The sequence below is a fragment of the Canis aureus genome, chromosome 19 (genome assembly GCF_053574225.1).
Source record: "Canis aureus isolate CA01 chromosome 19, VMU_Caureus_v.1.0, whole genome shotgun sequence".
Lineage (NCBI taxonomy): Eukaryota > Metazoa > Chordata > Mammalia > Carnivora > Canidae > Canis > Canis aureus.
The window spans coordinates 28,255,593-28,280,761 of NC_135629.1; the positions used below are offsets into that span (position 1 = coordinate 28,255,593).

At 41.7% G+C, this 25,169-nt stretch overlaps 2 long non-coding RNA genes across 2 annotated transcripts; one reads left to right on the plus strand and one right to left on the minus strand.

Moving 5' to 3' along the window:
- Positions 1–4,404: 4,404 nt before the first annotated feature.
- Positions 4,405–7,132, minus strand: LOC144291225 (uncharacterized). Its single transcript, XR_013358548.1, has 4 exons — positions 6,935–7,132; positions 5,582–5,622; positions 4,758–4,984; positions 4,405–4,585 (listed from the first exon to the last, which is right to left on the minus strand). It is a non-coding gene; the product is annotated as an uncharacterized LOC144291225 (long non-coding RNA).
- A 2,317-nt stretch (positions 7,133–9,449) lies between these two features.
- Positions 9,450–11,631, plus strand: LOC144291226 (uncharacterized). The gene is made up of 3 exons (XR_013358549.1): positions 9,450–9,869; positions 10,645–10,750; positions 10,827–11,631. It is a non-coding gene; the product is annotated as an uncharacterized LOC144291226 (long non-coding RNA).
- Positions 11,632–25,169: the final 13,538 nt, after the last annotated feature.

Genomic DNA, 25,169 nt, shown 5'->3' on the forward strand with positions numbered 1-25,169 from the left:
TCATTTTTATGTCATTCAGCCATCTAGTTGACACTTATGGTTTTGTAGATGCTGGATATCATCTCAATCATCTCATTTTACAGATACATCAAAAGTGACCTGGTTGCGCCCCAGATGATGGTTGTTGGCAGAGATGCCAGTGTCTGATCAGGATGAGTGACTTCAACCATTTAGATGTGGTGAATTTTAACAAATGGAATAGTAGCAGGGACCAGGGTTCTCCTTAGGAAGATAACTGTCTCTGAAAAAATACCTTGATGAGTTTCCAAGAGAAAAGATAAAGCTTTAAGGGCATAGATTTGTCAGGAGTAACAACAGCATTTAGTTATTAGGAAGAATTCCATGTAACAATAGAAGTGGTGGCGGGAAGAAGTGAAAGACCAGGAGACTAGGAGGGACGCTACAACTAATTCAAGCCATAGAAATAGCTGTGGCTCTTTTAGAAACAGGATTTTTCTAGTGTTAGATTTTTAGTGGTTTGAATTTCAGCAATAGAAATCCCTACATACATCTTCTAGGCTTTTAATAAATGCTCTGGTTGTGTGAGGGGTTCATTTAAAGGGAATTAAGAAAAGACTGAGAAGGAGTGGGAATGGAGATAGTAGAAGATTAATTCAGAACTGGAAGTTCAGGACCATGGTAATTCATTGACACCTAAGCCCCCCAAGGAATTTAGAGAAATCTTGGAGATAGCAGTGAACTTCTCAGAATCTGTGAAAAGCATGTGTGGTTCAAACAAGGTAACCCAACTGACCTCCATATTAGGAGCATAGCTCATCTCAGACTTTCAGATGATTATAAATCCTAACTATGGAATTTTGCACATGGTCACACATTTTCCTTTGTTTCTATGCTCAGAGACCTCTCTCTTCAGAGTGTGATGTTACCTAGACCTTATTTTTTTCATGACTTCCTCTACAACATACACATAGTGATTATCATCTAATAGCATGATTTTATCCTTTGTGTGTCCAGTGTGTGTTTCTTAGCTTGCTCTGAAGTGTTACATATGGGGTGCTGAGTAATGCAGTTGATTGAACCTCCGACCCTTGGTTTAGCCCCAGGTTGTGATCTCAGGGTTGTGAGATTGAACCTCACACCAGACGTACGCTTAGCACAGAGTCTCCTTGGAATTCTCTCTCTCTCCCTCTGCCCCTCCTCCTTGTGCATGTCCTTTCTCTAAAATAAACAAATAAATCTTTAAAAATATGTATTTATAAAACATTTATATTAAAAAAGGTGTTACATACAAAAGTCTATATGACAATTGTGTGAGGTAGACTCCTTTACTATCATCATTTTATAAATAAAGAAACTGAGACTTGGTGAAGTTACATACATGTTCCAAGACATACAGCTAATAGATGAGATCAAGACTCAAATTTGACCTTGTTCAGCTGAACAGCCTCAATTGTTGAGTTAGGTGCTGAGCTATCTTTCTACTGAAAAGGGGTGAAATTTTGCAAAAGATCCCAAAGAGGACAAGAAGGCCTGAGAACAAAGCAATGGATTGAGGGTCAAATAGAAAATAACAGGCAGCCAAAATGATTAAAGCAATGTATTATGTAAATACTTGAACAGGAGAGATCATTGACATGGCAGGTCATCTAGAAAGGCTTTGAGGAGGTAGGTTTGGGATGAGTACTGAAAAATAGAACCAAGGGAGGCATAAAATATTCTAGGCAGGGACACGTCAGGCTGGTTACAGCCAGAGAGGTGAGAATGTTCTGGCATATTTACAGAGCAAAATGGCCTTTCTAGGGTGAAAGGCAGTGACTGGTGTATGGGAAGAGCAAGCTGGATGAAAGTGGAGAGAAGAGGGGGCATTATGAGAGATCGCAGCTGCCAAGTGAAGAGCAGGGAGGAGTGTGAGGCTCTGGAGCTGGGCCGTACCGGCTCAGAGCTGGGGTCCCTTTGCTCTTGAGATACTTTAATACCCTACCAAATGCTTCTGTTTCTTTTTCAAGAAGGTTCATTTCTTATTCTTCCCAACATCTGCCCCCATTCATAACAGGGTACCTGATGCACAGAGGCACTTATTCATAGATGAATGAATAAATGAATGATCAAAATACGAAGAAAGACAAAGGGTGGTAGCACAGAGTAATGGTAGAGTCAGATACACCTGACTGCCCACTTCCTTTCCACTTAGTGTCTCGGTACCTTTGGACAGATTTCTTCCTAAGCCTCAGTTTCCTTGTCCGCAAAATACGATGAATTGCAGTCGCAACCCCATTGGGTTATTGTGAAATAATGTGTGTAAAACATTCACTGTGGTGCTTTCCATAAAATAAGCTTTCACTACAGTATGTTAATGTTGTAAATCAACTTGAGTGAGTCTAGAAGAGAATATAAACTCTAGAAATTAGGAAAAACCTTAGGAAGAATTGTAAACCTTTCTCAGGAACCAAGAGAGGGGCTCATATTGCATTTTGGATAGGTCTCAAGGAGACATGTTGACCTCAGCTGGCCTCTCAATTTTAATTGGAAAAATGCCAGGGAATGTGATTGTGGAGGGCCTTGAATGTCCTGCCAAAGGATGTTGTTGAGTAAAGTAACAAGACTGTATATCTCTTTCAGAACGATCTATCTGGTGGCCATGTGAGTGATGGCTTAGGGAACAGCAGGAGTAGGGCAGTTCCTTGAGAGGCTACTGCAATGGTCCTGGTAAAGTTGATGAGGATTTGCATTAATGCTGTGACTTTGAGAACATAGAGAAGTCTGATTTAAGAGGCCATGAGAAGAAACTGCCCCAGATTTAGAGACCAAATAAATGTTGGGGCAAGTAAGGAAAGAAGGCAAGAATCACTGAGGTTTATTTGAGCATCTGGGTGGCAGGCAATGCTGGGGACAGGAGTGAGGGCAGAGGCAGGAATAACTGAGGATTTTAGTTTAAGCAACCAGGTAATTGATTAACAAAGAGAAATTAGGAGTGGATGAATTTTATTTATCTCTTTATAACCTCTCCTTTCAGGAACACTTGTCCAGACAATGAAGGCTGGCCCTGACTTAATTTCCAATGGACTTTATCCAAAAAAAAAAAAAAAAAAGGAAAGAAAGAAAAAAAAAAAAACAGTCCTTAAGACAGTCCTCTTATTCACTTTTGACCTGGCACCTCTCTCCACCCCGTATTTCACCATATGAGGGAGATCTTTGCCTCAGGGAGGTCTATAGCTACAATGAAAATTTCTGTGCAACAGAAAATCTTCCTCCTTTCAACTCATGACCTCATGAGAAGTAAGATAAAAAAAAAAGTCAATACTAGAATGACATTCCTACCCAGCAAAAGAATCCATGATTGGATTTGGCTTGTGTGTCCATGCATCACCCCTGAAATACACACATAGAGAAATACGCAGACACAGAACACACAACACTTCAGAAAACTCCCTTTGAATCGGTCTGGGTATTGCCATGGTAACATGAACAAAAGCCATCCTCCTAACCACCAAGGGGAAAACCTGCAGTTCTGTGATAGGCGCCTCGGGGGAGGACTCCAGCCGCTGCAGGGACCTGTTCAGCTCATGATGCTCCAACAACCTCACGGGCTGTGTTTATCTAGACTCTTCCTAATCTTCCTCCTATCTGCTCTTTCGACCGGCCTTCCTCTGGGACCATGGCACTCCTCCCTGCTATGCTGCTTGCTTCCAAGGAAAAATGCTTCTCCGAGGTTCTTTTGGCCACTGTAAATGGGGCCTTTCCTCACTTAGAGGAGTGTGGTGCAGAAATAAAATGATTCTGCTGTGCCTTAAAGTTATTTAAAATTATATATCATTTAAAAGTAATCTTTAAAAAGAGGCTTCAAAATGCCAGCAGCATCCATTTCTCGGGTTACTTATGCACGCACTCATGAAAATGATGTGTCTCTGACCTACAAACTTGAAATACCAAGTCAGAGGTCTGCTACCTGTCGGTGAGGCTTAGGAATGCCTACTCAATCCCTGCAAAAGAAAATCAATCTGGCCTTTATTATTTTTCTTAGGAGAATCAGAAATAGCATTCATTAGAGAAATCTACTTCCCTCCAACTCCCAGGGGATTTCAAGTTTTCCAATTGTACTTAAATATTGTATCTCTGGTAATAATTGTCCTAAGGGAGAGGTTCTTTCTTCGAAATAACATTCAAATAATAATCTTTGAAGGCTTCTATCTGCTAAAACTGATATGAAAATTGCTTTTTACTTAAGAATTTGTCTTTAAGTACCAAACCGTTGTTTTTGCTGCTGTTCTGTGTTGTTCAAACCTAAAAAAAACCTGTTTGTTGTTGTTCAACCAACAACAGGTTGTTGTTCAAACCTGTCAATGATTTTCTTCTGAGGTTTAGTTGAAACAGAACTTGAAAAATTTAACAGTTTATTAAAAAAAATTCAACAGTTTAATAATTTTAGAATGTTTTATGGTAAAGATAAGTTTCTGTGTATTCACACAAATGTGCACATATATACTTGTATGTACATGTGCATATGTACATATGCACATTATATGGCATAGAGGTGAAGAGGATGGGTTCTGGAATCAAACTGTCATGGTGTGATTTTTCTCTCTTGTGTGGCTTTGTATAAGTCATTTCTACCTCTCAGTTTCATCTGTAAAATAGAAACAAAACTAGTAACCACTTCCTAGAACTGTGTGATGATTAATGAGTTAATAAATATTTGTGCTTAAAACAGAGCCTGCCACATAGTAAGTGATCAGTAATATTAGCTAGTTTTAGTAGAAGTAGTCTAAACTGGCTGATTGTTTAAAAAATTGAGTTACCTGCAAAGAAAAAACTTTTAAGTTACTGGCATGTTTTACGTAATATACCCATTTGTAAAGGTAATGGCTTTTTGCTATTATTTGCTCCGACTGCAGAGCATGAGTAAATGGTGTCCTTCTCCTGTCATATTCTCTGCTTTCATGACACCATAAGGAGAATCTGGATCCAAGGCTCTCTTTTGCAGAATTTGCCATTCCGGTGGCAATCCTCCTTTAAAGACTTCAACCTGTAGAAGTGCAAATGACATCGATGCAGAGGAACATGGTGCAGGGTGGTGACTTGTCATTATTAGTGGTGGTCCTGGGGGCACTGTTTATTTTGAAAATTCCTTTCATTGTTGGTGTAAGAAGAAAGAAAAAGAAAGAAAGAAAGAAGAAAAGAAAGAAAGAAAGAAAGAGAGAGAGAGAGAGAGAAAGAAAGAAAGAAAGAAAGAAAGAAAGAAAGAAAGAAAGAAAGAAGAAAGAAAGAAAGAAGGAAAGAAAAAGAGAAAGAAAGTTTCTACAGTGGGCACCTATATTCAAGCAAGGTTGGAATCTCAGAAAAGGTTATAAAATGAAGACGATTTATAGATCTGCTTATTTTGAAATCCAGAGTCAGGGTGACTGGGTGATGGGCACTGAGGGGGGCACTTGGTGGGATGAGCACTGGGTGTTATGCTATACGTTGGCAAATTGAACTCCAATAAAAAAAAGAAAGAAAGAAAGAAAGAAAGAAAGAAAGAAAGAAAGAAAGAAATCCAGAGTCAGTGGTGGTGGATGATGATCGCAGTTATGGTGGGGAGTCTTTCTTCAGCTTATTAGTATCTTGGAAGTTAGACACATACCTTCTATCTTCATAAAAGCTGGACTCAGGAAAGGCTAATGACTGAAATAAGAAAGAGAGAATGAGGAATGTTGCGCCCTCTACCCTGAGCTCTCCCTCTGAGCCAGGCACTGTACTCTGCTCACTGGGGACCATTCCTTCCCCACGACATCACCCAGGGAGGGCCCAACTGGGCATTACCACAGCCCTTACCACAGTTCCGTCCACACTTCTACTTTTGGGTCTTCAGATGGCTCTGCAATAACACTTTCTCTAACCATGTATAGAGTGCTCTTCCAACTCATTTTTAATAGACTTTATTTTTAGAAAGCTTTTTTTTTTTTGACAGATAAATTGGATAGTACAGAGAGTTCTGATATATCAGGTGCCAAGTTTCCCAGTTACTAATGTCTTAATTAAAATGGTACATTTGTTACAGTTAATGAATCAATATTGGTACATTATAATTAGCTAAAGTCCATATTTCCAATTGTCTGTTTTTACTAATGTCTCTCTCTCTCTTTTTTTTTCAACCTACTGTCTCTACTTTATTTTTGCCTAGTTTTCCCTAATGCCCCAGGACTCCAGATTCCATTGAGTTGTCCTATCTCCTTAGGTTCCTCTTGGCTGTGACGGTTTCTCAGACTTGGCTTCCTATGACCCTTACAGTTAGAAGAGAACTGGTCAGATATTCTGTAAGATGGTCCACTATTGGAATTCTTCTGATGTTTTTCTCATGGTAAGCCAGCCAGGAGGCTGCCTGGCTGGCTTAGTGGTTGAGTGTCTGCCTTTGGCTTGGGTCATGATCCTGGGGTCCTGAGATCGAGCTCTGTTTTGAGCTCACTGCATGGAGCCTGCTTCTCCCTCTGCCTATGTCTCTACCTCTCACTCTCTGTGTCTCTCATGAGTAACATCTTAAAAAAAAAAAAGGCTGGAGTAGAGGTTATTGAGAGGAAGACCATGGAGGTAAAGTGTGTTTTCATCACCTCTTACCAAGGGTGGGAACTAGTAACATGATTTATGACCATTTGTGGGATCTTGGTCACTTGGCTGAGTCAGTTGTCCAGTTTCTCCACTATAAGGCCACCCCCCTAATTTCTTCATACAGCGCTCTCCAGAGGGAACCCACTATGTACAGTCCACATTTAAGGAGTGGGAGTCATGCTCTCCCTCCCTGAGGGCAGAGTATCCACATACATTATTTGGAATCCTTCTTCATGGGAGACTTGTAAAGTCATTTTTCAAGTGAGACTGTGCAAGAAAATTGGTCAAAGAGAAAATTATGCTCAACAGATGTGTAGCGATGAAGAGGAAGTATTGAAAATAACAAAGAAGAAGTCTGAGGAAACATTTTTTGTCTACTTAGAAAAATTACCTGGATAGCCAGACAAGGGCTCAGAAATACGTCCAAAAATGTTCATTGCGCATAATCCCTAGAAACAGAAAGCAAAAAAAAAAAAAAGAAAGAAAGAAAGAAACAGAAAGCAAGGAGAGTATCCAAACAAATTATAGTACATTCATGTAAGTCAAAAACCATTTTTATATATGTATATATATAAATTATTGGCACAGAGACAACAATCTGCTGGTAAATGAATTATATACAATATGAGTACACTTGTGTAAATACACACACTTATATGCTTAAATAAGAACACACGTATATAAAAATACAATATAAGTATATGCACAAATGTGTGTGCAAGTATGTGTGTAAACTTAATGCTTGCAAGGTTAGTTTATACAAAAAAAAAAAAAGGTCATTATCTCCAGCTGGCAGGCTTATACGTCAGTTAGAATATTCCTTTTAATACGTATACCTACCTTCTTTTTTCTTCAATAACTTTTTATTCATCTAATAAACCTAAATATTAACAGAAACTTGCTTAAAGCAAAGGCTTTACTGACACATATAACACTAGCACGTGGTGTCAGTAATCTAAATCGTTAAAAACCCACTATGTAAAGTCAGCCTCTGAAATGCCTCTACTAGGACTCATGACAAGTAAGGAGGGTAAGAACTTCCCTAGTGTTTCTATTTCTCTAATACCAGCTAATCCTGACCAGGTAGCTCTCCATCCATCCTGGGACGCTAGACGCCGAGACCCACAGAATAAAGGGCTGTGTCACCCCGGCCGTCCCCCATCTCCTCTGCTACCCCAGTGCCTTCCTTCCACCCCTCACAACCTCACAGGATCCTCCAATCCTCTCCTCTGATTTTTCACCTCCCAGTCATACTCCAATATGCCCACTGTAACTTTCTCTGTGAACTCATACCATCACCTCCCCCTCCAGCTGCAGGTCCTCCACGATACACCAGACTCCTTATATCATCACACAAGACCCTTCATCATCGTGCATCGAGGCCTCTTCAAAGTCAACCTAACCCCTCACTTGAATCAAAAAAGTCTCACTCCAGCCAAGGTGTCTACGTGGCATGTGTCATCTTCCTAAAGTGTCTTTTTTCCCGCCTTCCTGCACCTCCCCTCCATGCCATCACCTCGGTTCCCCACTTTCTGACCCCTCTCTTTCCTTTCCCCCCATAAATACACACACACACACACACACACACATATACGCACACACACTTTCCCAGCTACCTCAAAGCTTGTTCCCACTTTCCCTTATCTTCCTATTGTCTATCAACTGGGTCTTACTGGAAGCTATCTTGGACCATTACATTTTCATCATTTTCCCCAGGAGCTGGCAGGTTCATCTTTCAATTACTCCTGGTGCCTCGGGTAATGGAATGAATGCATGTGGCCCTCACTAAATATTTGTTGATGCTTGTGACTATGTGACAGTCACAGAGAGAAAGAAGTAAAGGTGTAACAAGTGGGGTTTTTAAAATAATTTTTTAAATTTATTCATGAGAGACACAGAGAGAGAGAGAGAGAGGCAGAGACACAGGCAGAGGGAGAAGCAGGGTCCATGTAGGGAGCCCCACGTGGGACTCCATCCCGGGTCTCCAGGATCACGCTCTTGGCTAAAGGGGGCGCTAAACCGCTGAGCCACCCGGGCTGCCCTAACAAGTTGGTTTGAGGTAAGAATCAGTATCATATAAACCGAGCATTAAAAATAGCCACTGGAGCCAGACTGTCTCTGAGCTCATTTGCCCACAAGCTGAGTCATCTCACACTTCTTCCTCACCCTCTCTGAGTCTGTTTGCTCCTGTGTAAAGTAGGAATGATGATGGAATGATGATGGCACCTAGTGTGTAGAGTTGGTTGAGGATGAAATGAGTTGAGCCCTGTGAAGCGCTCATGATTTGCAAGTCGTTAGACAAGGTTGGCTGTAATCGTAATTACCTGCTTGGTGAACTCGGCCTTCAAAATCATATAGACTATGAGCACAAAGTTTATCTCACAGACCACTGCTGCACCAACACAATTTAGAAGCACACATGCTCTCGAGGATTCAGAATGATATCTTGTAGCTGTTTTAAATGTACCCACATTCTGTTTTCATCAGGAATGATAGTGACAGACATAGAGACAATGGCCTTTGAAAGAAGACTTTATTGCTCACTGTTCTCAAGAGAAGGGGGACACACCACATCACGTAGGGCCATGTGGAGAGGCACCAGAGTTGCTCAGGAGGCAAAAGGAGTGAAGGAGAAGCATGGATGAAGGCCTTTATTAATATAGCAGTGGGCAGCTGGCAGATGGGCATATCCCTTATTGGGCAGGAAGTGAAGCAGAGTTGGGATTTGTGGTTGGATGATTTGTAGCATGAATCCCATGTGCTAGCAGAAACCCAGGGCCAGTACTGTTGTCGACAATTTTGGCTGCTAAGTTGGCCCCTGACTTCACAATGCCAAGTCATCAATTACAGGATATCTAGAGCAATTATGACAGAAGTGTGAGCCACTGCCTCACTGTGATTGCTCTTCATCTGGTCTTCAGTGACTCTGATCCTTTTCACCAAAGTTTGGATCTCTTGCTATCTTCTTGACATGACCCCACTGGACCTTGGGTTTTATTTAGATCTTCTGTTCTTTGGCCCATTTTGGTTTCTCTCTCTCCTACTCTGACTCTGCTTCCGTTATACCTAGAGATTTTCTCCATTTTCCCCCCTTTCTCATACATAGGAGAGCTGCTTCTTTCCACAGACAAGCATAGAAACTTGGCAAATAGCGGGAAGCTCAGTCTGTGTTGCCATGTCAACCGAAAGCAGAGCTGACTTTTCAGCATCACACACTAATCGTTCCGGTTTATGGACTGGCAGGGCCCTAGAAGACCATTTTCATCCACTGGAAAGTCTCCCGTCAGTTATGAACGGGCTCCAAGGCTAGCCCATCCTGGCTGTGGGTGAGCTGCTGGTGGGACCTTGGTGAAATTATCTCACTGCCAAGACAGGACCCAAACCATGGCCCAACACCCACCTTCCTTTCTCCCTTTTCCTTTTTTTTTTTTTCTAAGATTTTATTTATTTATGAGAGACACACACACATGGGGGGGGTGGGGGAAGAGACATAGGCAGAGGGAGAAGCAGGCTCCATGTAGGGAGCCCGATGTGGGGCTCAATCCTGGGTCTCTGGGATCACCCCCTGAGCTGAAGGCAGACGCCCAACCGCTGAGCCACCCAGGCATCCCCTTTTCTCCCTTTTCCAAAGAGGAGCCTCACTTAATATCCACAGCAGCCCCTGGCTGCATAATTACAGGAAATCCTGGCTCCCCTCAGCTAAAAAGACAGAATTCTTGAGGAAGAATTTCAGGCTCTTTTACTATTTCCCTTTGCCCTGTAGTCTGGCTCTGCGCCCTCATTTTGCTTTCTTTTCTCTGTGGTGGTGCTGTGCCCCCCCCACCCCTACCCCTCACCCCTGCCACCCTCCTCTTAGAGGAACGTGAGACTCTTGATATGCAGCCTTCCACTCTAAATTAGCTGAAATTCTTTCTCTTTAGGGAGAAAAGTATATATATTTTACTCCATAGCTCTTGCTTTCTTCTTTTATTTTTTGGCTTTTTTTTTTCTTTGAGATAGGAAAAATGTATTGGTAGCTAGCAATCTCTCTAGTTTTGATTCTGCTCCCTTTCATGGGGCGGGAGGAGGCTCTTACCTGATTATATCCTTTAATGATGGCAGCAAAAGAAAGGAGGAGATTCATTCAGAGTTCTAGAAGGACCTCTTGGTTTAGGTATATATTTATGAGCAGAAGAACAGATTCAACAGGAGCCCGGGGATTTATAGAGTGAGTGTCTTTCTCTGACAATTGTACTTTCTACAATTGGGCATCCTGTTACCTCACTTGGAGTGTCACATTGCAGGTTTCAGCAAACGGGACAGAGCAGATCCGTGTTGGGTGCATGCGGAGGGGAGCCTGCCAGTGACCCACTGAAACCATCCGAGTTCTGGTGATGGAACTGATTCCAGCATAGGTTCCAGACAGAAATGCAGCTGCATCTTTGCTTCGTTTGACTGAAGCAAATGCAATCAGTTTTCATCTTCTCTGACATTTATTATTTTGGGGAGGGGGTGTCAGGGGAAGGGACATTAGCCACAAATATGACAAGGTTAAAGGACAATGAGTCTGGTCTGAAGCATTGCATTCTAGACGGTTGACATCCTAAGTTCATCAATCAATATTATTGACTTGGCCGTGCTTCAAGATGGAGTAATTTCTATAATGCGATTTAGCCTGTGCCACAAAATGGTGTGTTGGGGATAAAATGTCTGAAGCCAGTCAGTCGTCTGTGAGATACATTTTGGGAAACATTCTTAATCTTAAAAATAGAACTTGAAGTGTTTGCAGCCAGGAAGATGCTTAATTAGATTCACATAGGAGCCACCAGCTGTTCATAAGACAAACAGAAATGTCTGAAGTCTCTTCCGGTTCTCTGGAGACAGGCAGAATGGCTCCCCTTTTCCGAGCCAAATCTGAGAGACCCTTCAGTGAAAAGCTCTCCAGGCCTGAGTGGCCAAGCTCGGCACACAGAGCTCACGTTTTCCTCTTCCTCTGGCCTCTTGCTCTGCTCTCAAAACCTGAGGAGCTTCTAGTTATCCTGGTAAAATGTCCACAAAGTGACACTCCCATGGAACGGGCCACACTGTGCCATGTGTGCCCGGCCCTATGCCCACTCCTTCCTCCCTCAGCTTCTCTCTCACTCAGTGAAATCTTGTCTTCACCAGACTGACTTCTGGATCTTGGTGATGCAGTTGAGGAAGAGTATGGGGGAGGCAGGAAGAGGACCCATGTGAAGGAAGCTGGGAGGCAGGAGGGGAGGCAGAGAGACTTTTCCAGAAACATAAAGTTGATCTGTATAACCAAGATTTGGGAGAGAACAAGAGAGTAGGGAGGGAAAGTCATGAGGCTCTGTATTTTGGTAAGTCATGGCTCCTGAATTGGGGAGGGGAAAAGGAGACTGTGAGAAGTATGGTTAGGAGTTTAGAACCTATCGCGAAGATTTGGAAACGGGGGTGCCTGAGTGGTTCAGGGTGTTGAGCATCTATTTGGGTTCAGGTCATGATCCTGGGGTCCTGGGATTGAGCCTCACGTCAGGGCTCCCTGCTCAATGGGGAGCCTGCTTCTCCCTCTCCCTCTGCTTTTCCCGCTGCTTATGCTCTCTCTCTCCCGCTCTCAGATAATTAAATAAAACCTAAAAAAAGAGAGAAAGAAAGAAAAAGAAAGAAAGAAAGAAAGAAAGAAAGAAGAAAGAAAGAAAGAAAGAAAGAAAGAAAGAAAGAAAGAAAGAAAGAAGAAAAGATTTGAGATGAGTTACCAGGCTCACAAGTTGACAGGAGAAAGGGACCTTAGAAGTGATGTAGCTTAGCCTTCCATTCAATGCGGGAAACTCTTTTAGGGCATTCCTGCAAATGAGCCATCCTACCCTCACTCAGAAACCTCTGGTGATAGGCACTGTGCTATTACTCTGGCAGTATAGAAAAGTGGCCAGGAACACAGATGCTAGAGCCAGACTGCCTAGGCTCAAATCCAGGAGCCACCAGTTACCAGCTGTGGCACCTTATGTATTTTGTTCCCATAAATTAAAGATAGTAATAGTAGAGGGTAGTTATGGCGATTAATTTTACATGTATCTTTAATTCTTCCTAAAGGATATGTATCACTTAGAACACTGCTTGGCACGTATCAAGTATCCTACAACTATTTGCTATTATTATCACTATGGTAAGGTGGTTCCATGAATCAGGTTCCAAATCTAAGAAATTGGCTTCTCTTATTCCTGACTGTTGATCCCATTTCTCAGCTCTGAGATAACTCAAACCAAGGCTACTCTGCCTTCCACACGGGTACCACCAAACATCTGAAGATAACTATCCTATGGCTTTTTGTTCTTATGATACAGAGGAGAGTTTTTTTTTTAATTTTTTTTATTTATTTATGATAGTCACAGAGAGAGAGAGAGAGGCAGAGACACAGGCGGAGGGAGAAGCAGGCTCCATGCACCGGGAGCCTGATGTGGGATTCGATCCCGGGTCTCCGGGATCGCGCCCTGGGCCAAATGCAGGTGCCAAACCGCTGTGCCACCCAGGGATCCCCAGAGGAGAGTTTTTTGCAAATGCTATTCCTTCTGTCTAGAACACTGTTCCTGCCCCCATGTTCTTCATGTTTGAAGTCAGATTCCTTCTTCAATACCCCTTTGCACATCTGAGTAATTATACAATATTTTATCCACATTCTCTGTGTATAAAGATGAAAGGACATAGAGCAGATTCTCCTAGCTGTTGGTATGTGTTGCCATTGTAACATGTGCCTTGTGCATCTCGGTAACCAGCAGCTAGCACACAATTCTTATTGAATGAATGAGGTGGAATATGAAAGATGAATGGGTGTACAGCAAAGGCCCTCTTCATTTGCCTTGGAGACTGGAGTCTTGGGAGTCAGGAGCCAGGTGAAATTGTCAAACGATTGTAGGAAGCAGGCATGCCCAGAATTCCTACAGCTCATAATGTTGTCCCTATTAATTCAATCAGAAACGAAAGTTTTCCTTGGATTCTTGATTTTTTTGATTGGTTGGTGACAGTGTCAGATTCAATTTTCTTGTGCAGAATCCTGTTCATGGGAGAATTGAAAAACAAGAAATAAAGAAGAAAGCAAGAATGAGTGGGTCTAGATAATGAAGAAACAAGGCAGGGAGTGAAGATAGGGACACCAGAGGTAAAAGAGCCCCCAGGTCGAGATGTGGGCAGAGGGTCCCTTGGAAGAGGAGAGAGACAAGACAGCATTCTGGTAGATGTCTCTGGCAGCAGTATCAGAGACTTTGAACCTGGAATATCATCTAAAGAGGCTTAGGGAAACTTGCTTTACACTAAAAACATTTTATGCAGAGTTTTCTTGTAGGACTGAGCAAGATTCACTGGCTTTTGATGTGCATTTTCTATGAGACTGCTGTTTCTTTAACTATGATGGAGCCCAGAGCCCCAGCTGTGTGGATCCCCTGATATTTAGGTTATGTTCTGCTTTGGCTGGTCAGTTGGGTCGACACTCAAATCCTTGGGTGCTTTTGTTCTGTAGGATGCTGATTGGTGCTTCGCTATAGCACCTGGCAGCCTTGTAAGAGAGCAGCTGTGACATAGGGCAGCAAGTCTATGGTGATAAACGTGTGACATAACCAGACATGGGTACAGTTCAAATAGCCCCGAGGCCTCCTAAGTCTCCCCTTTGTATTAATGTGGGTTGTTCCTCCTAGCTTCCCAAATGGATCCAGTCCTCATCACCCTCTTTGCCTAGAGACTGGCCCAACTTGCACATTATTTGGAGGTTAAGACCAGGGCAACGATATTTGTTGTCTCTATCTTTTTTTCCTATAACCTACTGGTGGCAATGTTAACCAAGACAGAAATTTTATGTAAAATACGAGCATTCTTTTCCAGACCGAGCTACTGAATTCCACCAAAAGATATTGGAATTAAGTCTTTTGCTGCAACTTCTGCTTAAATTTGCAAAAGCCACCCATCAGAGGAAATATATACATGCTCTGGTTGCACAAAATGTAAAAGGACTAGCTATTCCTATCCAATTATGGCCACATGTTCATATTTTCAAGCTGCTGTTTTAATTGTGCAAAGAAGGGAAAATCGACATTCTCTAGTTGTTCAAAGGAAAGGTGATGCATACACCCTTCCCATTAGAGGATTATATTCACTTTTAAGAAAAGCATCAACCAAAAATACAGAAGAAATGGCATTATGGTAATACATGGAAAAAGGATCTTTAAAAACAATTCCCTGTTGAACCATTTCTTAGAGAATGTCAGTTTCTGCTTGTGTTATACAAATCCAGTCATCTTGCCGGTTTCTTAGTTTGTTGCTCTTTTGGGGTTAAGCTTTTCCACCTTCATTACAGAACACTTAGCATAAATACCATAATTAGCAACTTGGAATTTGTATTTAGGTAATCTTCCCAGACAGCTCCATCAGAACTGGCCTCAGCTTTTCAGGAATATGTTTGAGTTCATTTATTATTTGACTGTTGGAACAATGCCAATTTGCTACCAAATCTTGACTTCATTTTACCATTAAAATTGACTTTAAACATTTGCAGAAAGCTTTTTCTGAAATTCTCTCTGTTTTTAAGAGATTAGATTACTAGACACCAACACGGTAAAAGTGATTATCTCTAAAAGGTAAAATTACAATTTTAATTTTCTTCTCTTGGATAATAGAAAGAAGCCTAACGAAAAAAGTAAACGTTATTTTTAAATATATTTTTAAGTACATTATAAAAGGAGACTGTTTCCTTTGTGTTCCCAAACTTTCAGAAGAGGTAGAGGGCAGATTTCTCTGGCATCATTCACATGTGTTCTAGATTGTTTATAAAAAGAAAATTCAGCAAAAAGAGAGAAGGGGGGTAAAAAAATTATGCATGGTGACATGCAAAACTGGTTGTATTATAAGTGTCTGTAAAGTTTGAAAGTGATTTAAGCTTGGTCGATGGCAATTACTCAACCAATTTAGGTCAAAAGCCACACTTAAAAAAAAAACAAAACACTGGCAATTCAAAGAAAAGTTTTTCCTGGGTTTTTTTTTTTTTTTTTTTGATGTATAGTTGACATGCAATGTTATATTAGTTTCAGGTGTGCCACATAGTGATTGGACAAATACATAACACGATGCTCATCGCAATAAGTGTAGTTACCATGTCCCCAAACTTTTACAATATTGTCAACTCTATTCCCGAAACTGTACTCTCCATCCCTGTGACTTACTAATTTTTAACCAGAGGTTTGTCCAATTTTAATCTCCTTCACCAAACAGAAGCATTTTATCTTCATTAATTTCTATTCCGTATAAATGTAAAATTAGCCCAAGCTTTTGGAAGAAAAAAAAATAGAAGCATTCTCATTCTCTCCATCTCCTGCTCAGAATGTGAGCGCATCATAGATGAAAATAAAACAGGTAAGGTCAGAGTTTCAGCAGGTATCATCCTGGGAAATCCAGGGAAGGCTGAGAGTGGGTGGTGGGTGAAGAGATATTAAGAATAAAATCTCCTAAAAAAATAAATAAAAAATAAAAAAAGAATAAAATCTCCTCTTCTGGGTTGCTGGATTGCCGGTGGAACTGTGCCCACCCTCTGCTTTGCTCTGGCGGAGAAGCTGAGCTCTCACGTGGCTCTGTGACATTCCATGACATGTGCCTCAAAGCTCTGAGACATGGCAGGGAAAATGTCACAGTGTAAGGGCAGTCTGTCTCAGGGCAGCACAGCAGGGCTCTCCGAGGTACTGCTTGGGGACCGAGTGAGTCTCAGAACACAAACACTGAGCGCTATCGATCTAAGGACAAGACGCTCCTGAGGTCGGGAGATGCTCAGCAAGTACAGGGAATTACATGGCACACGCGGGCCAAGAAGGAAACTGGGGACAGGAGTCTACGTGCAGGCGACAGAAGCGATGACAGTGTGTTGACAGCAATATTTTGTGAACCACTGGCAGTTGTTAATAAAGGACACTCTTCAGAACCACCAGAACAAGGACATACCTAAGTGAGCCCAACTGATAACCATATCCTAAGGTTTGAGTTTTTTTGTGTTTTTTTTTTTTTTTTCAGCTCAAAGGCAAATTGCTTCAGAGCAAGCGAAATGCTCTATTTAAGATTCATAATTGGAGGGCACTTTATCAACCTAATGATCAGGAGCATGCTGTTATTAGCAATGCCTGCATTAAAGACACTAAGCACATTTGCGTTCGGTTCAGAGTTAGAATAAAGTGAAAATAATCAGGATGCTCTTAGGATATGGATCTTAAGTTCTTTGCAGCCCTTGTGTCAATGGCTCTCTTGGAGTTCAGCCTCAGAGAAAGTGAGCGGAGAATAATCCCCCCAGTAGCCAGCGTGGACGCTGCCTCCCACCGCACAGAGAGCTGTGCCCCGGGTTATCAGCAAAGGCCGTGCTCCCCGCAGAACCCGGCACCGGCCCGGGCCAACCCCGAGAGCTCACAGGCAACATTGCACGGGGCCCAGCAAAGGAGAATCCAATCTTGTTCTATTCACAGTGAAGAATAGGTCTGCTCCTCACTGCACACCCACCTCCTCTCTCTGTTTTCCCTCATCATTTACATAGTTGAGATCAAAGTGGCATTTGGGGTCTGACTTACCGAGCTAATGACCTCACTTTCTCTAATTCATTCCGAATACATATATGTAGCCTTATTTTCAAAAATAACTTAAAATAGTGACTTGGTGCCTATGTTAAGAGGTGTCATTTTTTTTTTTATTTGAATAGATATGATGAGCATATGTTTAACACATGATAGGTACTGGGCATCTATGAGTGTGTGCTCTCCCCACTACACACACACACACACACACACACACACACACTTTGATTATACTGTCCTCAGGCAGAGAGACTGGAGGCAGGGAGGCCAGGAGGAAATCACCTGTACAGTTGTCCAGCAAACAGTAATAAGCAGTAGAGCATTGGGAGTCATATGTTATATTTCGGGATCTTGGCCCTCTTTCCTGGTTCGGGCACCAGAACTCCCAGATCCATTTAAGAGGGAATTAACAGGATGTGGTAACTGAGCAGATCTAGAAGAAAAGAGAAAAGGAGGAGCTGAGGATGGGCCTGATTTTTCTGGCTTAGGCAGCACAGTGGATGGAGAGGCCATTACCAACAGCAAGGAAGTCAGGTCCTCGGGTCATCCTTGAGAGCATCAATCACTGTGCTGTGTTCAGAAGCCCCTGAGGGTTATTGAGCTGTGCCGGACTGTTTGCTCTGCTTTTTAATTTTCTTGCTTCTTCCTTAGCTGACAAACTGTCAGCTGTCACTTCTTGCTACTGGCAGTATGCCTGCTTCTAAGCATTTCTCTCCTTTACTTTCTAATTGGCTGCTTCTGGAAAACCCAAGAGGCAAGGTTGCTAGAAATGTATGTAAAGCAAGAGTCTATAGGGGCAAAGTGATGGCCCAAGGACTGATGTGTATTATAAAGCACTAGCCATATTTTTTTAAAGATTTTATTTATTTATTCATGAGAGAGAGGCAGAGGGAGAAGCAGGGTTCTCGTGGGGAGCCTGATGCAGGATTCGATCCCAGGGCCCCATGATCATGACCTAAGCCAAAGGCAGATGCTCAGCCACTGAGTCACCCAGGCGCCCGAGGACTGGTATATATTATAAAGCACCAGCCTTTGTGCCTGCTGTCTCGGCTGTGCCAAAGACTCTAATTTTAAATGGACTAGGTCTTCACAGAGCTGGCATTCATATAGCTAAAGAGATATTAATTTCTATCCGTATAGCAACTCTGAGAATAAAACAGTTCCTCACATCATCTGGTGATAAATTTTTAAGGTAGGATTTTAAAGTTTCTGGGCTGCCACATAATAAATACTAGCTGACATTTATTGGGCACTTAGTATGTACCAGGCCCTGTTCTAAGCGTTTTTCTTGAGTATCACGAGGAATGAGCATAGTAGCACTATGGATCGGGCAATGTTATTATTACTCATTTTATAGATAGGAAATCTGAAGCTCTAAGTTAATTTTTCCAAGGCTACAAAGTCCATTAGCAGCAGAGCCAGAATTCAAATGCAAGCCGACTGACCTCAGCCCCCGTATTCTTAGCACTTTGCTGTGTTACTCCACAAAGCGGGCCCTGGGTGGAGGGCGGCAAACCCAAGTGTACTGTAGTCTCTCTGGTTAAATCAGTGAATGGGGCTTAGAGCAAACTTGCGAATTGTTTCAGTGAGTCTTTGGGGCATTAAGATTGTAGTTGATCAGTAGCACAACCCAGTCTTAACTCCCCTCCACCTTCCTCTAAATTCGCCACATACAAGCCTCAGCCACATCCGACCCGTGCGCAGTGCCCCGACATGGCTAATAATGCAGAAAAGCAAAACAAGGATGAAGCAGTGTTCAGAAGTTAGGGGGGCAAAGTGAGTGCTGACTTAATAACAGAGTGTCCCCAGCTGGTTCCTGAAGGCATGTGGATGTGCGTCGCCCTCCCTGATTTTCTCCCAGCCTGCGCCAAGCAGCTTCTCACCATGTGTGTCCGTTCTGTTACAGGTTGAATTCTGTCTCCTGATAATTCATATGTTGAAGTCCTAACCACCCCCCACATTACTTCAGAATATAACTGTATTTGATGATAGGCCTTTAAAGAGGTTATGAAGGTTAAAAAAAAAAAAAGGTCATATGATGGGTCCTAACACAAAAACTGGGGTCCTTATATGACCTGTTTAGGACATAGACACCTACAGAGGAAAGACTACGAGAAGACAAAAGAGAGCCATCTACAAGCCACTGAGAAAGGACTCAGAAGTTAAGCCTGCCAACGTGTTGATCTCAGACTTTCAGCCTCCAGAACACTGAGGGAGTCCATTTCTTTTTGTTTTTTCAGATTTTATTTATTTATTGATGAGAGACAGAGAGAGATGGAGGCAGAGGGAAAGGCAGGCTTCTCATGGAGTACAAAGTCCGATGCGGGGCTCAATCCCAGGACCCCGGCATCATGACCTGAGCTGAAGGCAGATGCTTTTTTTTTTTTTAATAATAAATTTATTTTTTATTGGTGTTCAATTTAAGGCAGATGCTTAACCAGTTGAGCCACCGGGTGCCCGAGGGAGTCAATTTCTACTATCTAAACCACCTCACATGAAGTACTTGGTTCCGACGGCCTTAGGAAACCAACCCAGCGGCCACAGGTCTGTTTGCAGAGCCTAAAGTAGAGATTTCCTGAAAATAGCCATCTCTCTGTCATTTTCCCCCCAAAGCTTAAGTTTATTTAGGAATGACCTTAGGAAGAAGGAAAGAAGTTGAATTTCTTGATGGAGTTGGAGGGGTGGAGGCTTAGAGGTCAGAGGTGAAGAAGGCTGAGGGGTGAAGAAGATTCACCCAGGCCAGCAGGGCACCTGGCTCGGGGAGCAGAAGGCCTCCTAGACTCTGGGGCCCAGGTGTTTTCACTTGCCAGGGACAAGTATGGGACCAGCTGGACCAAATGGATTGTCCCCACCTTTTGAATCTTGAGAAAAGTGATCTGAGGAAGAGCAGATGCTAGAACTAATTCAGCCCGACTTTCACTCCCTGAAGTAACTGGCCAGATGGCTGGAGTTCCTTGGCGCCCCTGTAATGAAACTAATTCTGCAGGGTCCACACTTCCCTCCAATAAGTTTCCTTTTTGCTTAAGTCCACCAGAGGCCGCGTCTGTGGCTTACAACCACAGAGCCTTAGTCAATATAGTGACTGTGGAAGCAGACCCTGGAGGTTAAGCGGGAAACAGCAAATATTGACCACCATCCTATTGGGAATGTCATCATTGCCTGCTGTTTATTGAGATTTTCAGCCACCCATTTCCTCATAGGGGGGTCAGTATGCTAAGTTGCAATGTAAAAATTTCCAGATGAGAGACCATTTGCCACTGAATCTGGAGTTGAAACCATGATTGTTCTGTGCAACCAAAAATGGGCGTTATTTCAGAGCCATGTGGTGAAAGTAGTGGTTCTAATTCACTGACTTAATTTGTTCAGCAAATGCCTATTGAGTGCCTGTTTTGTGCCAGAACCGTCTAAGCAAAGCGGATACAGCAGCAGATAAACCCCCTGAAAAATCCCTGCACTTGTGGAGTTGGATTACAGTGTAATTTTGAATAAATAAGCTGAGAACTCAGAATTGCGTAATGTTATCTGTCTATATCTGTCAAGGCAACAGAGGGGAGGAGTAGGGTCTTCCTTTTACTTATTTAATTTGGTATCAGTTTTATTGAGATACAATTTCTACACAACTCACCCACCCAAGTGCAATGCATTCCCTTTCAGTACAGTGCTAGGATTGTACAACCATCAATACAGTTGATTTTAGTACTTTTCATTACCCCCAAACAAAACTCTATAGTCCAGCTATCAACTTCTAATGTCCCTGTCCTCGGCCACCCACCACCACCCTCCAGCCCCAAGCATCACTAATCTATTTTCTGTTTCTATAGATTTGCATGTTCTGGACATTTCACATAAATGGAATCATAGAATGTGTGGTCTTTTGTGAGTGGCTTCTTTCATTCAGAATAGTTATTTGGAGATACATTCAAATTGTTGTGTGTACATTGCTTTTTATTGTTAAGCCATATTCCATGGTATGAATACACCAAAATCTGTTTAATCATTCATCTCTTGTACATTTGGGCCATTTCAAGTTTTGGGCTATTTCAAATAAAGTTTCTAGGAATGTTTTTGAATGCATGTTAATTTCCTATCCCCTTGGTTATAACTAGAACTGCCGGATCACACCTTTTAAGAACGTGCCATACTATTTGCTGAAGTGTCCTAACATCTTATGTACCCACCAGAAAAGGGTTAGAGTTCCAGTTTCTTCACATCCTAGCCACCACTTGGCATGGGCAGACTTTTTAATTGTAGCCATTGTAATAGGTATCTCTTGAGGTCTTAATTCCTATTTCCCCAATGATTAATGGGGTTGAGCACTTCTTTATGTGCTTATTTGCCATCTGTTTATATCTCCTTTGGCAGTGTATCTGTTCACATCTTTTGCTCATTTTGATTGGGTTGTTTCCTTTCTTATTGTTGAGTTTTGAGATTTCTTTAATCGGGATACAAGTTTTTATTTTTTTATCTGATATACACTTTCCAGAGAGTTTCTTCCAATCCGTGGCTTGTCTTTTTATTCTCTTATCAGTGTCTTTTGAACACTAGAGGTTTTATATTTTCATAAAATCCAGTGCATAAATTTGTTCTTTTGTGGATTTGGGTGTTAAATCTAATAAATCTTTTTTTTTAAAGATTTTATTTATTCATTCATTCATGAAAGACACACACACAGAGAGAGAGAGAGAGAGAGAGAGAGAGAGGCAGAGACACAGGCAGAGGGAGAAGCAGGCTCCATGCTGGGAGCCTGATATGGGACTTGATCCCGGGTCTCCAAGATCATGCCCTGGGCCAAAGACAAGGGTTAAACGGCTGAGCCACCCAGGGATCCCAAATCTAATAAATCTTTGTTTAACCTGAGGTCACAAGGATTTTCTCTTGTTTTCTTCTGGAAGTTTTATAAACTTAGATTGTAATGTGCTGAGAGGTAGAGATCCAAGTTCACTTTTTTGCATATGTATATCCAATTGTTCTAGGATCATTCGTAGAAAAGTGACCATCCTTTGCATTGCCTTTGTCCCTTTGTCTTTTGTCAGTCAGTTGTCCATGGGGTGGCAGGGGCGGGGTAGTATTTAGGGCCTGTCTAGTCTGTTCCTTCAATTACTTTGTCTATCTTTACACACTAGTACCATGCTGTTTTGATTATTGTAGTTTTATGATACTGCTCTGTGTGTGTGTGTGTGTGTGTAGATTACATATATCATGATAATTCATCCCTAAATACTTTAGCATGAAAGTTCTTTTGTTTTGTTTTTAAAGATTTATTTCTTTATTTGAGAAAGAGAGAGAGCACATGCAGGAGCAGGGGCAGAGGGAGAGAAAGTGAGAAGCCTCAAGCAGACTCCACTGAGTGTGGAGCCCAACACGAGGTTCAATCCCAGGACACTGAGATCATGACCCGAGCCAAAATCAAGAGTCAGATGATGCTTAACTAACTGAGCCACCCAGGCACCCCTAACACAAAAGTTTTAAGGAGAGGGGCTTTGTCATACTTGTGACAGCAAAGAAAGTTAGTGGTAATACCCAAATATCATTTAATATATAATCAATATTCAAATATCTCTAATGTCTCCCAAACATCTATAGCTTTTTGAAGAAATATGTGATAGATCTTTTATCAATATCTTCAGGGCAGCCCGGGGGGCTCAGCGGTTTAGCGCCGCCTTCAGCCCAGGGTGTGATCCTGGAGACCCGGAATCGAGTCCCACATCAGGCTCCCTGCATGGAGCCTGCTTCTCCCTCTGCCTGTGTCTCTGCCTCTCTCTCTCTGTGTGTCTCTCATTAATAAATAAAATCTTAAAAAAATATATCTTCAGCTACATTTCGATCATTCAAAAGTGTAAACTTTTTGCCTAGGTCAGTTTTTATAACCGATCATATTGCTAAGAATTTGTCCTTCCAAGTTTTGAAAATTGTTACAATAAAACTGACTATTCTCTTAATTTATTTTGACCACTTCTGTCTCTGTGGTTATTTCTCCTTCCTCCTTTCTAATCTGACCTGTTTCTGCTTATCATCTTCCTTTACCTCTCTCTCTTTCCATTTCTTAATCATGATCTTAAAAGGTTTTTAAAAATTTCATTAGCCTTTGCAAGAGGCAACTTTTGGGTTTATTTATCAGCTCTCCCATCTACTTTTTCTACCTTATTACTTTGAAGTTTTATCTTTATCTCTCTTTCTTGTTTCTTTGGGTTTGTTTTATTGTGCTTGCTAGGAAATGATAACTCCTTAGTGCCTCTTGGTCTTCTGTCTTTAGCCAGGAAGGCATTCAAGACCGTGAACTCTCAGGAGGAGTCTTACTGTCTCTAAAAGGTTTTGTATGCTCTGTACTCTGTTGCATTCTAGATAGCTATTGATTTTTCTTTATGACTTCTTTAATCCAACCTTGTCTACACCCCTTTTTCATTTCCAAATGGAAAAGATTTTCAGGCATTTTTAAGTTACTTATACCTGATTTTATTTGATTATGAGTTGGAAAATTGTGGCTTATAAAATCTGAATGCTGTTGAATTTTTATTTTTCTTTTTTCTATTTTATTTTACATTTTAAAAATTTAAATTCAATTTGCCAACATATACTATAATACCCAGTGCTCATCCCATCAATTTCCCTCTTATTGCCTGTGACCCAGTTACCCCATCTCCCATCCACCTCCCCTTCTGCAACCCTTTGTTTATTTCCCAGAGTTAGGAGTGTCTCATGGTTTGTCTCCCTCTCTAATTTTTCCCACTCAGTTCCCTTCCTTTCCCTTATAATCCCTTTCGCTATTTCTTATATTCCACCTATGAGCGAAATCATATGATGATTGTCTTTCTCCAACTGACTTATTTCACTCAGCATAATACCCACTAGTTCCATCCACATCGAAGCAAATGGTGGGTGTTCATCCTTTCTGATGGCTGAGTAATATTCCATTGTATACACAGATCACATCTTCTTTATCCATTCATCTGTCAAAGGACATCATGGCTCCTTCCACAGTTTGGCTCTTGTGGACATTGCTGCTATGAACATTGGGGTGCAGATGTCCCGGCATTCACTATATCAGAATCTTTGGGGTAAATACCTAGTAGTGCAATCGCTGGGTTGTAGGGTACTCTATTTTTAACTTCTTGAGGAACCTCCACCCTGTTTCTCCGATACTTGCCTTCCCAGTCTTAATCAGTGGTGGAAGAATGGTCTCAGAACTATTTGTGTCAGTTGACCATTTAAGTTTAATAGTAAAAGACTGGTTAATGATAACAATGCATCGTAAAACCTTCAGAAGGAAAGGAGAATGTTTTGTGGACCTCTTGTTTTGTGTGTATGTGCGGCAGTTTTAAGTTATTAGTTTTTTTTTAAGATTTTTAAAATTTATTTATTCATGAGAGACACACACAGAGAGAGAGGCAGAGACACAGGCAGAGGGAGAAGCAGGCTCCATGCAGGGAGCCTGATGTGGGACTCGAGCCCGGGGCTCCAGGATCACACCCCACCCAGGCTGATGACTGTGCTAAACTGCTAAGCCACGGGGGCTGCCCAAGTTAATAGTTTTTAAAATTGGTACTTTTTAATGGAAACAACTTGACCAAAGATCTGTCACAGAATTTTGAGACCCATTAAAACAAAAGTTTAATGAGAAAAAAAAATGCTGTTGAATTTTTAAAGTTTTAATTGTGGACTTATGCCACTTCTCTTGATACCTTTGAGGATATTCCTGGACTTTTTAAAATTTTTTTTTAATTTTTTTATTCCTGGACCTTTAAAAAGAATGTATATTCCCTCAGAACACCTGGGTGGCTAGGTCGGTTAACTGTCCAGCTCTCTATTTCAGTTCAGGTCATGATCTCAGGGTTGTGGGATCGAGCCCTACATCGGGCTCTGGGCTCAGTTTGAGATTTTTTTCCTCTCTCTCTCTCTCTGCTTGAGATTTTCTCTCCCTCCCTCTGCATATGTGTGCATGCTCTCTTTCTCTAAAATAAATAATTATTTTTTAAAAATGTATATTCCCTCTTCAATGGATATAAGTTTCTGTAAGTACCAGTTTCCTCAAGTTTATTGATTGTATTTTTTAAATTCCTT